This window comes from Mauremys mutica, chromosome 14 (assembly GCF_020497125.1).
Source record: "Mauremys mutica isolate MM-2020 ecotype Southern chromosome 14, ASM2049712v1, whole genome shotgun sequence".
In the NCBI taxonomy this organism is placed as follows: domain Eukaryota; kingdom Metazoa; phylum Chordata; order Testudines; family Geoemydidae; genus Mauremys; species Mauremys mutica.
The window spans coordinates 32,758,561-32,773,700 of record NC_059085.1 but is presented as its reverse complement, the minus strand read 5'-3'; the positions used below and the strand labels follow the sequence as shown (position 1 = coordinate 32,773,700).

The 15,140-nt window shown below is 42.7% G+C and overlaps 1 long non-coding RNA gene across 1 annotated transcript; it reads left to right on the top strand.

Annotated features, from left to right (window-relative positions):
• Positions 1-3,482: 3,482 nt before the first annotated feature.
• Positions 3,483-14,917, top strand: LOC123349101. The gene is made up of 4 exons (XR_006573377.1): positions 3,483-3,605; positions 6,009-6,043; positions 7,578-7,644; positions 14,632-14,917. It is a non-coding gene; the product is annotated as an uncharacterized LOC123349101 (long non-coding RNA).
• Positions 14,918-15,140: the final 223 nt, after the last annotated feature.

The window sequence follows — 15,140 nt, the reverse complement described above, 5'->3', positions numbered from 1 at the left end:
GTGCATTTTTTTTATTTTTATCATGGCAAGTAAATATCAAGTTGTTGACAAATTTATTAGATGACTTTGTGAGAATTGCTATGAAACCTCATGACGAAAAAATTGAATGACTACAAAGTCTTTGTGAAAAATAACAACAACAAATCCTGTAGTAATCAGCGTTGGATGAGAATCATAAATTTAGAGCTTCTATTCCTCTAATACCGAAACATCCAAAAGGTCAGATACTTATTTCCAGTTTATGCAAACTTGTCTGAACCTCTTTAAATCTAGTAATTAAGATGGAGATCTCATATGGACAGATTCTTATGGTATTTCTGGTATCTCCTGCTTCTGGATATGCTGGAAATGTGGGGTGAAAGGATTTCTTGTGTCTTTTTATGCTTCCACTCCCATTTCCAGCTTAAAACCAGGACATTTTAACATTACATCCTATAGTGTTTAATGAACGTATTGATATTTGAGCATTCAGTCTTACTAGGCCCACAATTCCAGTATAGTGGACATGGCTAGGTCACAGAAAATCATGTGATTAAATAACAATGTGCTGATTAAATAACATATATGTATCCCTTCACCCCATTTCAAAGGTTTAGCTTGTGGATGGGTCAGGTTACTGAGTGTCATGTGACAAAAGGGTTACGGCAGTACTTCTTTAAGACGAAGTCTGCCTAAAAAAAGAAAGAAAAGAGGTACCCAGGATCAGGGTTAAGAGCTGAGGGCCATCCACACTAGCCAGGGAAGACTGGGTGGGAGATGCCTCTCATGAGCAAGGATTGAGGGGAGACGCTTTGGGAAATGCCAGGCAGGAGGACCTGGCTTTGGATAGGAACAGTAGAGTCTGGGAAAAACTTGTTGTTGACTTGACATTGACATTGACATGTTGTTTTAATAAATTAGATCCTAAAAAGGGGTGTTACTTGAATCATGAGAGGCTATATGCATATGAATATATGCACAGTCTGACATCGGTAAAGATACATAAACTTAAGGGGGCAGGCTACCCTTAAACTTCACTATCAGCCATGCTGAAAAAGATTTGTTTTTGCCAGAATCCTCTGCATTTATCTCTTCTTGTGCGTGGAAATGAAGTCCCAATCAAAGGGTACTTCACTCTGTCCATTAAACAAGTGCCAAATCATAACCAAAGGCCCAGCCTTAATCTTACCCAACCCAGTCCTCGGATTTCAGCTATCACTATTGGCCGCAGCCAACCCAACCCACACAGTAGACCATCACAATTCAGTTGTGACAATAACAGCTATGAGCTACCAACCAACCCCAAACTTAGACAGGACTTCTCAATACTAATCTAGAGTCTGGGGAAAGTCTTCCTCCACATAAGACTTCCAAAGGACACCCAGTCACACCACAAACCAACCCACTCATTCAACTAAAGAAGGGGTGGGGCTGGTAGGTAGAAAATGGCTGTGAGAGCCAGGCCATCATCCCTTAGTTTTTCTGCTCCTCAATCAGGAGCAGAGCCAAATGTGTTTATCTATTGTTCTTAAACAGGCAATCAGAGAAGCAGAAAGGCAGGGAAAACCCACTGCCACTCCAGCCATGCATGAAGCCCTCAGCAACTCATCCCATCATGTCCCAACTCAATTTGAGTAAATGGCCACTCAAATGATGCACCATCTTCCGTCTCCTTTCCTTCTCTCTCTCTCTGCCCTCTGTTGGAATTAAAAAGGAACTGAGGGATGTCCAACACAGCAGAGAAGGAACCAGGAAGTGTCTGTTCTTCATCAATTTCACCCTGGTTATCAAAGTGGTCACTTCCAGTTATATTGACAGTGAAAACAAAAAACAGTGCCCTACAGCATCATTATTTCTTACGATCAGACAACAGAGACGGCATAAAACACAAGGGTCATGTGCACTAAGTCAAGAAACTTGCACCTGGAAGAAAGATAATTACAGATGTCATATCTGACTCAACAATTACATATTCTGGAGATGGTTGTTTTTAAACCATTTCAACACATTTAAGCCTGAAATAGATTACAGATGGGTGCTCTGGGTCAGCTAAAATAAATGCACAAATTTCCCTCCCCGAAAAGTTGTTTAAAATGCGTTGTTTGTGTGAGAATGATGTTGAATCTTCACTTCCAGGTTCCTCTGAAGACCAGAAATGATTGTGCTGCCACATGTGTTCTCTGTAGAGTTGGTCAGGAAATGGAGGTTTTTCCAACAGAAAATTTGAACAAAAACAGATTTTCTTTTTACTTTTCACTGAAATACACAAAATCTGAGGCCTATTCAAATCTGAATTTGGGTCGGCCTCAGCAGCACGGGGAGCAGTGGGTTTGAGACAGTTGTTTCCCCTCCTCTCAGGTGCAAAGCGGCAGCTTCCTGAGTCACTCGCACACCCTTGTGTGTTTATGGGCAGATTAATCTCTCCCGGGGGGATGGAGGCAAATCCACTGAAGCGGAAAGAAGCGCGCAAGTTGCTGAGGCTCAAAGTCATCTCCATGGGCAACGCTGAGGTGGGCAAGTTGAGGAGCAGTGGAAGTGAGATGGGGAGGGGATGCACTCTGATGGGAGTGACTGACAAGCGGGCTGTTCAATTAGATGCCTTGCAGCCCATGTGAGGGAAGCAGCGGATTGGTTGAAAAGTTCAACTGATGTGCTGGTGAGTCAATCGAGACCCTCCTAAATTGGCCGTAGGCAGGTGGAGGCAAGGAATGACAATTCATTACCCAATCAGACCCCCAGCATTGTGGGGGGAACTTCTGAGTGGCAGTTTACTGGCTGGGGTGGGGGGGGACGGGGTGCTGCACTTTCATTGGACCAGAAGGCCTGGGACCATTCCTTCTATGCCCCTCCCCCTCGTGGGTGGGGTGTCCTGACATCCCTCTTGGCTCTAGGGCTCTGTCTCCCTGGTTCTGAGGGGGAGGTGGCTGCTTCCTGGGCCTCCAGTCTGGGGGACTCTCCCTTGCTCAGAGCAATGCAGGGCCCGTGACTCGCATTCTGGTGACCCCAGCACTGGGCCCTGGGCAGGGAGCCTGAGCGGACACCCCTGCTTGGGCATCCTGGATCCTCTGGGTGCCGTATTGCCAACTTCCAGTGATCAAAGATCATGAGTCGGACTCCCCAGAAATCATGAGATTGGCCCCAAAACTTGATTTTTTTAAGAAAAGAGCATAGTCTGTTTTTTAGGTCAGGCTCTTGATGTTTGAACGGCCCATGCCCAGGATGTGCGTGTGGGACAGTTATTGTCACTCGTTCTCCCGCATGTACAGGCTACGCTGATTTTGGCCCCTGCTGCAGGAGCTCTTACCCCCACATCTGCCCGTCACCTACACAGCAATTAATCCTGTTCTCTAGTCCCCCATCAAGTCTGTCCCCACCCCGACTTCAATCCCCCAGCCCTCCTCATCACCAAACCATCAGTTCAGCCCTCCTACCCTATCAACCCCCCCCCCCAGTGCCCTCAGTTCATCAGCACTCACCCCGTCTGCTCAGAACCTGCCATTGTACAGGCTGACATGGGAGCCTCTCCCTCTCAGTGGTCAGGGCTCCCGCTGTCAGCCCTCCACAGGTGACTGTGGCACCCGCTGGGAGCCCCAGGGTGGACAGACAGTGAGTGGGTGCTCCAGCAAGTGAGTAAATTTCTAAGTAAAATGAATCCACATTAATCTCATGATCTGGGGAGAGAACTCTCAAATATCAGGATTTCTTTCTCTCTCTCTCTTACTTTACTTAGAAATCACCTCTCTCGTGATTAATTCTTGAGAGTAGGCATGTCAGTGTGTGCCCCTGGCCTCCTGCACTAAGTCCCCTAGAGCAGGGGGTTCCCAAACTCTTTTCCCCTGAGGCTCACTTGTGCAGCTGCAATAGGCATTGCGGCTCAGTATTAACACTTCCCACTGTGTCCAGGAGGTAGACTGAAGGTAACGGAGGACTTGGCCAGGACGGGGCCATGACTTGAGCTGTTCAGGGGGCAGATGAACCTTGAAACTGTGCCCCCCTCCCCCACTAGCAGTGTATACAGTTTGATATTGCCTCCTTCCACCTCACCCACCAGGCAGGCAAGCCGTCATCCCCTCCAGCTGATGAAATGGGAAATCAGGCAAGGGGCTGCTGAGCATGCAGCCTGGTCCCGAGCCGCCACGCATTCACCAGGAAGAGGGGCATTGCGGGCCGTGCATGGCCTCACGCTTCAGCAGGGACCAGGGCCAGAGAGAGGGGAAAGGGGCCGGGCAAGTGCCACAGCCAGCCCCTGCTGACACCCTCTGCCTCAGCAGCCTGCTGAATGCCTTGACCTCATCACCAGGCAGGCCTGCCCCAGTCAGCTACCAGCACCCTGGGGCTCCTCACAGGCACCTCCTGCCCAGGAACAAGGGAAGGGTTCAGGGGCTGCCAGTGCCGGGCAGAGGCAGGTGCTTAAGCTGGGCCCAGCCACTACTAAAGACGGCCCAAACACGGCATTGCCCAGGAGGAGGACAGAGCCGCACTGCTGAGCCCTGGTTCTTGGGGGATGAGGGGGAGGCATGGGGCCAATACTCCATGGGGTCTGATAACCATGGATCACAGGTTGTGGCGGCTCAGAGCGGGAATGGCCATGAACCGTCTAGCTGCCCTAGAAGCCACTACCTCTTGTGGCCATACCCTTGTTTGCCTTCTGCCACCTGCTGGGGGCACTGGGCTCCTCTGGCCCTGGGGCGGGGGCATTGCTGATCACCACTCCATCACTGTCCACTTTGTAATGCCCTCCCATTACCATCCCCCGCAAAAAAAAACCTCTGCCCATGACTGCAGAGGCGGTCTACCTGGGACTATGTCATGGCCCACAGTTCAGGAACCCCTGCCCTAGAGCCCATCGCAGATACTGTCTTGTCCTTGTTGTCCATGAGGCATGAGTGGTATCATCCCTGGCTAGCAGACAAAGTGCAGCACCAAGGGAGGAAGGCACTGGCCCAGGACAATCCAGTGGGTGACAGAGAATGGATCACTTAATGATGACTTGTTCTGTTCATTCCTTCTGGGGCACCTGACTTTGGCCACTGTTGTAAGACAGGATACTGGGCTAGATGGACCTTTGGTCTGACCCAGTAAGGCTGCTGTTATGTTCTTATGTTCAGTGTTGTGTGTTTGGTGGGAGGGGTTTATTTTACAGTGCGAGTTTTGTGGTATTTGGTGTCGTTCCTAAATCCCCAGCTTCTGGAGCCATGTGAAAATGTGAGAGTCTCCTTTTTTTTTCACTGGAGGGGGGATACTGGATGGGGAGGGCTACAGTGAATTCTTTCCCAGGTGTCTTCATGGTGGGGCTCACCAAACTACTTAGGGTCTAACTGAAGGAATGTTCTCCCAGAGACCTGCTGGGAGGGGGGAGGGGTTCACCTTCCTCTGCAGCAGGGGGCATGGGGCACTTGCTGGTTTAAAGGGTGGATTCTCTGAAACATGAAGTCTTTAAACCATGATTTGAGGACTTCAGTAACTCAGCCAGATGTTGGGAGTCTATTACAGGAGTGGGTGGGTGAGGTTCTGTGGCCTGCAGTGTGCAGGAGGTCAGACATGATGATCACAATGTTCCCTCCTGGCCTTAAAGTCTGACTCTATGAAACATTTTGGCAAAAATACAAGAAATATTGGTTTGGGGATTTTCAGCTCTGAGGAAAAGTCAGGTTTTTGAGCAACTATACACTTTCCTCAAAAACATAAATAATAATTTTGTCAAAAAAAATTTCCATGGAAAAAAAAAATTAAGGAAAATTTTCAACCAGCCCCAGGGAATCCCAACCTCCAGGGAGCTCTTGAACAGGTATGGGGCGGCGGGGGTCGGCAGGTAAAAGAGGCAGGATGGTCACAACTACCCGTCTGTCCCAAAACTTTTTCTCTGGTAACATGGGCTCATTATATAGAATGTTGAGAACCACTGTGCTCAAATATTGTAAGAGAAGCCTTTCTTCTATTATTATTAGCCATGCTGGAAGTAGGAGGTACCAGAAATTTCATAAAGAAGACAATTCTCTCATGATTTATGTTACTGTTCTATTTTCCAGGCTCAAGAAGTTTATATCATTGGTCTGAGCATCAAGTAAGCAATGAAACTTTTGGATGTTTAACTGAATTGAATCTCTGAACCTTTTGATATTCTTCCATTGCTCAGAATAAAGTTTTACTTCATTCACTCATTCATTTCATCTCTAGGAAGACAACACTACAGCTCACTCTGTCTAAGCTGCCTGTACATGAAGAATGCATGAACTAAATAGGAAGACATATGGTTTCTATCACAACTAATATGTATTCTAGCAGTCAATCAATGCATTACACATCTGCAAAGATATATAGGACAGTTTGTCAGTGAACTGACCTTTCTGTCACCCAGCCAGAGAGTTACAGATTTTATTATCCTGCAGGATACAACAGCAGTTTTGCTCATTGTATAAAGGTATCTGAGGCTTTCACAGGCTAAATGAAATAACATCATTGTATCACTAGGTTCTGAAGTATATGTGAACATATACTTTGCTTGCCAGTCCCACCTATTGTGATTGTCAATTTGTTTACTCTTGCAGAAATTTCAGCTATTTGAGTTAATCAGGTACTATCTCACTGAACACTTCATTAGTTATAGGACAGCATAATCCTCAAATTTGATCTCAAGGGTCTACACAGTAGCAAAACCTTCTTCCCTCTTGTATTGTCTTTGGTCCCATAGAAATCAAAATGAACCACATTATTTCCTACATCATCAACAAGAACTATGTTTCGCCTCTGTTAGGATAGAATAATTACAGATAAATGTAAATTATAGGAGTATCATTCCACTGAATTAGGAGATCAAATTTTGAGAAATTCCCAGAAGACATGATTCAAAATGTGCCTTTTAAAAATTCATTATCATCACCATCAGTAACAAGACATAGATCTGATCCTCCTCCCTTCTTCTACTTATGTCCTTCCCTCTCTCTTTTCATGGCACTTCCCTGCCATTCCCCTTCTATCCTTTCCTTATGTCCCGCCAGTTCTTGACAGTGCAGACGGTGGCTGGAATTGAAGGACTGTCTGAGCATATTGGTCTGTGGAATCAGAACAAAATCAATGAACATGAGTTTATAAATGGGTTTCACTGACTCTGAGGAAAAGAACGGGTCAAAATAATTCAAATTTTTATTTTTTTTATTTATTTTTTTGTTACAAAAAATGGGGACAATTTTTTTCATGATAACTTGTGAAATGATGTTCCCAGTTTTTTACCACCTCTAGTGAGAATGCTGCATTTATTGTCATCTGAATTGATCTTGCTCCTTCACTGGAAGCTCCCTTACAGTGCATTGTGTTTTATTTATTTGTATTGTGCTGGTCAGCTATACCTAAAGATGATGATATAGATCCTCATTGGATACTCATCATTAGAAACCTCTGTGAAGGTAACTGAAATACCAAACATGGTATAGCATTTAAGCATGGTATAGCACGGTGTTGAATCACATTTTTTCTTTACCTGATTAATAATACTTACATTCACTAAGCATCCCATTATTGATGACTATACGTTTTAACGCTGTAGAATTGAAATATTGACATATTCGCTTTAAAAGGTTTTTTTTTTCTTTTTAATTAAGGATTAGGCACATCAAGCTGACATCTTGTATCCTATGTTTCAGCTGAATGCCTTTTGAAACAGCCAAGGTAATGGTAGGCCTGCAAATAAGTGCCTTATAATGTAAATGTCAATAAATAACCCCTATACCATATCCTTGCAAATGAAATGCAGTAACAAGGTACAATACCTGTCATTCCAGATTGCCAACAATAATTTTTCTTTGTCTGTTTATGTTATTACTGTATTCTATGCCCACTTTTAACAGATAATCCTTATATTAATGTAAAGAGCTGAAAAATTTGCTCCTGAAGGGGGTCTGTCACTGAGTAGGCACAGCTGTGGGCACATCATGGGGCAGGTATGTGGCACGCCTTCCTCCTGCAGTGTCCCAGTAAAGTCACAGATCAGACAGTAGGAAGATGCCAGCCGCAACAGCTACGGACTAGCTTGTTGTTGGTACATCAACTGTTGAGGTTGCTGTAATGAGTTCACTCCCTGATTAAGAAAGTGTTGCTGCCCTAGGTCATAAAGCTGGGCAGTGCACAAGATGAAACTGATGAATTTGAAGATTCAGGGCTCCTGAATTGTACGTGGGAAACTGATAGGACCCAGGTACCTAATATTTGTTCCCCAGAACAAGTCTTAGATTTCACAGGCAGAAAGAGGTATTTCTCCATGGTGAGGCCTAGGTGATTGCTATGGTTGGCTCACCAATATTAACATGAGGTGATGTGGAAACTTCCAGGAGGCCAGGATCTTTAGAAACTCACCCACGTTATGTAATTAAAACTATAACTTTTCTTTCAAGACCCTATGGACATTAATGGTGTAACTTGTGTCACCATGAATCCCTTATAATCTTGATGCATTATGAGACACCTCTATAGCCTCATTTGGACAATTTACCTCATATTCCAGTGCATGTGTGAACACATCAAAGTAGCTAAAATCTCAGGGCATTGTTCACACTGCATACTCAGAATCCACTATAAGACCCGTGTCCTGTGCTTCTGCATGGTCCCATCCAAAGGTCCTGAACTTCCTTGCCTTCTGGAGAGAGAACTACATCCAGTCCTATCTTAACAGTAGTCACCAGAGCAAATGCAGGAGAATGGACACTCCCAAGATATAAGCCAAGATGCTCAGGCAGAATTTTAAAAATGCTGAGTACAAAATCAGAGTAGAGTTTTGTCACTGCCAAAACAGATTCATTAATTAAATTGAGATAAGACACCAGATAAATCTAAAAGGACTCTTGTGTGGATGCAAGTTTTTGCCCCAAAAATAAAACTCAAAAACTTTCCCATCTAAACAAGATTGTAAAGCATAATCTACCTGGGACAGGAACCGTAACTTCTTAGCTATTGTAAAGAGCCTACCACACTCCTGATGGTACACAAATGATAAACAATGTCTTCCCTGCTTTCCTTCATAACCACTGTGGTACATCTCCAGGAAGAAAGATTGGAAATGAAGATGTTTCAGGCCTGATTGTTAAATATGTGCATGTGAAATTGCACAGCAATAATATGCATACAAGTAAGCAGTTAATTTATATGCAAATTATTAGAGTAGACTAAATAGTGCAAAAAAAGGAATATTCATTTGAAGAAATAACTTGTATTGTTTACAATTCTATTTTTTTTTAAAGGAAATATAAATGAACTGCCATCAGTCATTTTCCTGCATTTTGTATTCACTTTCTGTGAACATTTGGGCAAGTGATTTTGACTAGCACAAAAGAGACTTGTAGTCTTTCATGCTCAAGCATGCACAAACGGCAAATTTTAAAGTAGCCCAAGTTGGTACTGGTAGCAGAGACAGTCATCCAATCAAGGAACATAAACTTCGGCCTCAATTTAGGAAAATGTCCTTATAGGACAGCCCCTAAACACATCAATATAACATAATTAAAGTATGCACATGCCTAACTGCTGACCTGAACTGGAGCCATAGGGAAAACTGTGAACAATCACAACTAAGCAATGTAGCTCACCTTTCAATTTGCAAGAATACTTGCAGAAAACTGCTTCTAAGGATCCCATTGAGAATATATATATATATGTCAAATAAACTCAAACAACAAATTAGAGGAATTCCTTATCTGCTCATGAATATTTTGTGAACAAAAACAAAAAGGAGGATACATTTGTTGAATTTACTACAGTCTATTTGCTCATCTCTTGCAATTTCTTCAGTTGTGGATAGCAAATTACCAGATATTTTTCTAATTGTCTACTGGTACGTGCAATAGCTATGATTCTACATATAATCATGGTAACTGCACAAAAACTGGGTCTGTGCTTTTCACAATAAGGACCTATCTGATATTTGCCGTGCTTTGCTGATTTCTATTAGATGTTTCATGCTTAGTGAGTGGGGAATTAAGTGTTCTTGAGTGCATTTTATTTATTTTTAAGCACTGGATTTACTGGCTCTGTAGTTTAGCATTTTGCTTTATTGTTTTATATTTTTATGTTTGTATTAAATATTATTAAGGCATGCAGAAGCTGGTAAGTATTTGGTGCCAAGAAATGAAAACATTGCATTGTTTTCCCTTAAATTCACCAACATTTAGAGACAACAGATCTTTCAGGTCCCATTTAAGCCTAATTTTAGTACACATCACATGTCAGGACAATGCCTAAAGACACAGGATTCATCCGTTTAGCACTCAGTACACTGCTCAGTACAAATCAGTACAAATCAGGTTTGATCCATAGAACAACAAATAGCTGCTAACGCTCTCTTTTGTCTCTGCCTCAGGGAAACAACAAAGCACACCTTTGTCTGTGCCCTCATGCTAGTTCTGCAATATTCCACTACAATACAAACATCTTTCCGGGTGTAGCGTATATACTACATTCATTACCTCAATGCCCACACTATGCTTCTGGATGTTTATCCCTATATCTTTGGGTGCCTGTAGCTGTATACACTTGTAAAAGAGAGAACTGCCTCGCTATAGCTTAAATGGTGCTGGGGCAGGACTGGTCCCTTAAAATTAAGGAGCTAGAACCAGCTCTCTGACATTCACCCCCCCTCTCTCCTGGTGCCCGAGCAGGCTGGAATTGTCCTATCATGTGTAGTTTTGGAATCTTAACTAGCTGGATATCAGGATGGGAATCTGTGATAAAAATCAATTGGGAAGGTGTTTTTCCACTGCAGGATCAGAAAGACATAGTAGTTATTCCTCTGCTATTATTATTGTTACTGCAATGTCTGCAGCCACAGAATAATCTTCAGCAATGTAATCGTGCCCACTGCTCTAGACTGAGGCATTAAGTTAAAGATATGATGCTACCTCAGTATTTCTGAAACTTGCCTATAGTAAGCATATATTGAAGTAACCTTATCGCCTTGTTTAAGACATCACCTAAATGGTTTTCGAGGTCATCACTGTGTGCTTTTAACTTACATACAGGGGGCTCAGGTCAGCCCAATAGCCTGAAATGTCACTTAGTTTGCTCTAAGCTTCTAAACCAGTTCCTCATCTAAGGGAACTTTGGGGGCCTAGGATGGGGGAGAGTACCATAGCTTTGGGAGGAGATGAATTATTTATCAGCATAAGGGCCCTGCTGAGCTTGGGATTGGATCCTGTTTCCATTTATTTCAGTTGGACACTGACATTGACTTCAGTGAGAGTAGAATCAGACCCTTAGGCAGAGAGCTATACTGTAGTGGAAGTTTCGCCTTCATATTTTTGGACTCTGTGGCAGACAACAGTCAATCATGGAAAGGGACAATATGGGGACTGTGGTGTTCCTCATGATAAAGAAGAGACTGACCTTGTGTCACATGGTGAAGAATATGGTATAACAACCTATTTCGATTAGATTAGTACATACCAAGGGGATTCTTTCCGCAGCATGGTGGACTCACAGAGACTACGTAGTTTTCCCAGGTTCTCTAAATCAGAAGCTAGGAACTGCAGAAGATAGATAAGGGATGCAAAGGGACACAAGGAGAAATCTACAGATGACCAGGAGTTTTTAAAATGTATTATGAACAAAAAGAATTCTATACTGGTCCATTATTAGATGGAAAAAATAGAGTTATCAATAATAATGCAGAAAAGGCAGAAGCTTTCAATAAATATTTCTGTTTTGTATTTGGGGGAAAACAGATGCTGTAGTCATATCATATAATGATAACACTCTTTTCATTCCACTAGTATCTCCTGAGGATGCTAAACATCAGAAAATGTTTAAATCAGTAGGTACAGATAAGGTGCAGCGAAGTGTTTTAAAAGAGCTTGCTGAGGAACTTGGTGGATTGTTAATGTTGATTTTCCATAAGTCTTGGAATAGTGTGAAGTTCCAAAACACTGGAGGTAAGCTAATCATACCATTATAGGCAACCGTCGATCTATTGGATCCTGGTGTACAGGTAAAAGGCCTAGTCAGGTGCCTGATGAATCCACTTATGGCTGACAAGCCCAATTTGAGAATGACACAGATCCATGTGTTTTCTGAGTTAGAATCCAAGATTACAGCACGCTGCTTTCTTCTTTCTCGCTTTTCTTCCATCCTCTGGATCAAAGCTGCTTCATGGTGAGCTGCACCCAGTGCCAGATGTTCCCTCCAGATTGATTGGAGGTTGAATGACTTCATATCATTTTTGCACACATCATGGTTCCACCATAAAGGGAGACCCCACTTTTGAGAGCCGTCAAGAATCTTGCTGTACAAAATATTCTTGGGGATATGGTCTCCTCCCATTCTCCTGACAGCTAATGATGTGCCAATATTTTGAATGGGCAACTGGGATGAGATGAGTAATTATAGGCCTGTCAGTCTGATATTGATCCTTGGCAAGATCGTGGAACAGCTGATACGTGACTCAATTAATAAAGAATTAAAGGAGGGTAAATATCTAATTCCAATCATCATGGGTTTATGGAACAGATCCTGTCAAACTAAGTTGATATCTAGGAGCCTAAGTACCGCTCAATCCCAACTGGCAGAGGGTTCACTGTTCAGAAACAGCAACTGCTATCAAGCCTGATTAAATTCACTACACCTAACACTTTGCTGTCATAGTATTTATCTATAAAGAATGTTGTGTGAGATCTTAAATGAAAGCCAGAATCATGCTGGTCATTAACAGTGTTGTGACATATATGTACTGATTATATTTTAAAGTTTGACTACGGGGAACGTTCTGAAATCTCAGAGGTTGGTGTGTACTTAGCACTAGCCTGCACAGAGAGGGCAAGGTCTGTGGACTCCTAGAAGTCAGTGCTTGTGGGGCCAGATAATATTGGTTTCAGGGAGATGAATCCCAGCAGACACAGACAAGACTACTTCACACTAAGAACAGGCAGTGGTGAGGTGCATCACAACCCTGGATACCTCTGGGAAGCATCACTATCATTTTTTGATGAGATCACAAGTTTAGTGGATAAAGGTAATAGTGTTGATGCACTATACTTAGACTTCTGTAGGAGGTCTGACCTGGTACCACATGACATTTTGATTAAAAAACTACAACAATATAAAATTAACATGGCCCACATTAAATGGCTTAAAACCCGACAAACTGATAGATCTCAAAGTATAATTGTAAATGGGAAATCATCATTGAGTGGGTATGTTTCTAGCAGGGTCTCACTGGGATCTGTTCTTGGCTGTATTTAATATTTTTATCAATGACCTGGAAGAAAACATAAAATTATCACTGACAAAGTTTGCAGAGGACACAAATATTGGGAGAGAAGTAAATCATGAAGAGGATAGGTCACTATTTCAGAGTGAGCTGGATCTCTTGGTAGATGGGCAAAAGCAAACAATATGTGGCTTAATACGGCTAATGGCAAATCTTGGAACAAAGAACATAGGCCATAATTAAAGGATGGGTGAGTCTGAAGATTTGGGGGTCATGATGAATAATCAGCTGAACATGAGCTCCTAGCGCAACTCTGTGGCCAAAAGGACTAATGTGATCTTTGTATGCGTACACAGAGGAATCCTGAGTAGGAGTAGAGAGGCTATTTCACTTCTATATTTGGCCCTGGTGTGACTGCTGCTGGAATACTGTGCCCAGTTCTGCTCTCCATAATTCAAGCAGTATGTTGAAAATAGGAGAGGGTTCAGAGAAGAGCCACAAGAATGATTAAAGGCTTAGAAAACATGTCTTAGAGTGACAGGTTCAAAGAGCTCAATCTATTTAGTTTAGCAAAGAGAAGTTTAAGGGGTGACTTGATTACGGTCACCTCTTAATTACATGAATGAGAATTAGGAACCTTTTAATTTGCACCCACAGCAGCAACATGGGGGAGTTACAGAGCAGCACATCACCTATGCTATACACACCCTCATAGTCCAAACTGTGATCCACTGTAGACAGGCCCCTAGATAATCACAATAGTCCCTTATGGCCTGAGAGTCATCTCTCAGATGCAGAAACACAACCTATGCTGAACAGTGTGGTGAGACAGGAGCTCAAAGCCTTAGCTGGTGTAACCTGGCACAGCACAGCTGCCTGCAATATAGCTATACCAGTTTACTCCAGCTTAGACTCTGGTCCCATGTCTGGACCAAATTAAGCACTCATGGAAAGAATTGCTGATGTGCTACATTTCAAAAGCAGGATCAATGACATTTTCAAAGTTTTAGCTTGCCCTCAGAAGCTTTGGTGATGAGCAGAGACCTCAGACAATCTATCCAGATCTGCTTGTTTATTGTGTTACACTAAAGTATAAAAATGGGGGAGGAGAGGAAGTGAGCCTTTTATTTATTTATTTAAACAGGAAAATGATCTGAATTAAACAGAAGTGTTTTTTTCTTTATAGTTACAAACACCCTCGCATGTCTGAAAACTTTATGCTTGAAGTAGTTTATCATAAATACACATTTCTGAAGGTCCCCCAAGGCAGACAAGCACACTTCTAGTGAATTAGACACAGCTTTGTTTGAAGGTGTCCTGAATTTCTTTAATTTCAATGACAGAAGAATTGTCAAGTAAGATGTAAAGTCAATGCTGCACTGATTATCTGTGATAGAGTCTGTCAGTAACATCAATTCTTAATTCAAAGTAAACTCATTTTTCTCTTCTCTTTATTTCCCAAACAGAATTTCACTCTAGATATTACTGCTTGTGAAGATTATAGAATTGGCAGCAAAGAAAACAAATATCCTCTGTTTATCCACAGGCAATCAGTGCAGACATCCTGAATGGTTTGTTTTGATATTGCTTCAACAAAAGCCCAGCCCTGGGATGAAGGTGTCTGTGTGAACTAGAATTGCAGTCCCCATGGTAAAAAGTCGGGGCTTCACCTTCTGAGTCAATGGTCCCTGCTCTGTTCATTTAGCTTTACCTGGCATGGTAAAAATGTTACATTCAGGATGTGTTTTTTTTAATTACTTACAACAATATAACAATAAGAAATGCACGTAAGATTTCTACGTATTAATGCAGACACTGTGATAAGATCCAGCTCAAAATAGGCCCTCCGCCTCTGACTGCTCAAGCGCCTGTGTTGAATTTCACACCAGCAGACCTCTGGAGTAGCTGTACAGACATCAGTGGAGTTACTCTGGAATTTCATTAAGATCAGAATGTGGCCCCAGCCTCTCCAAGA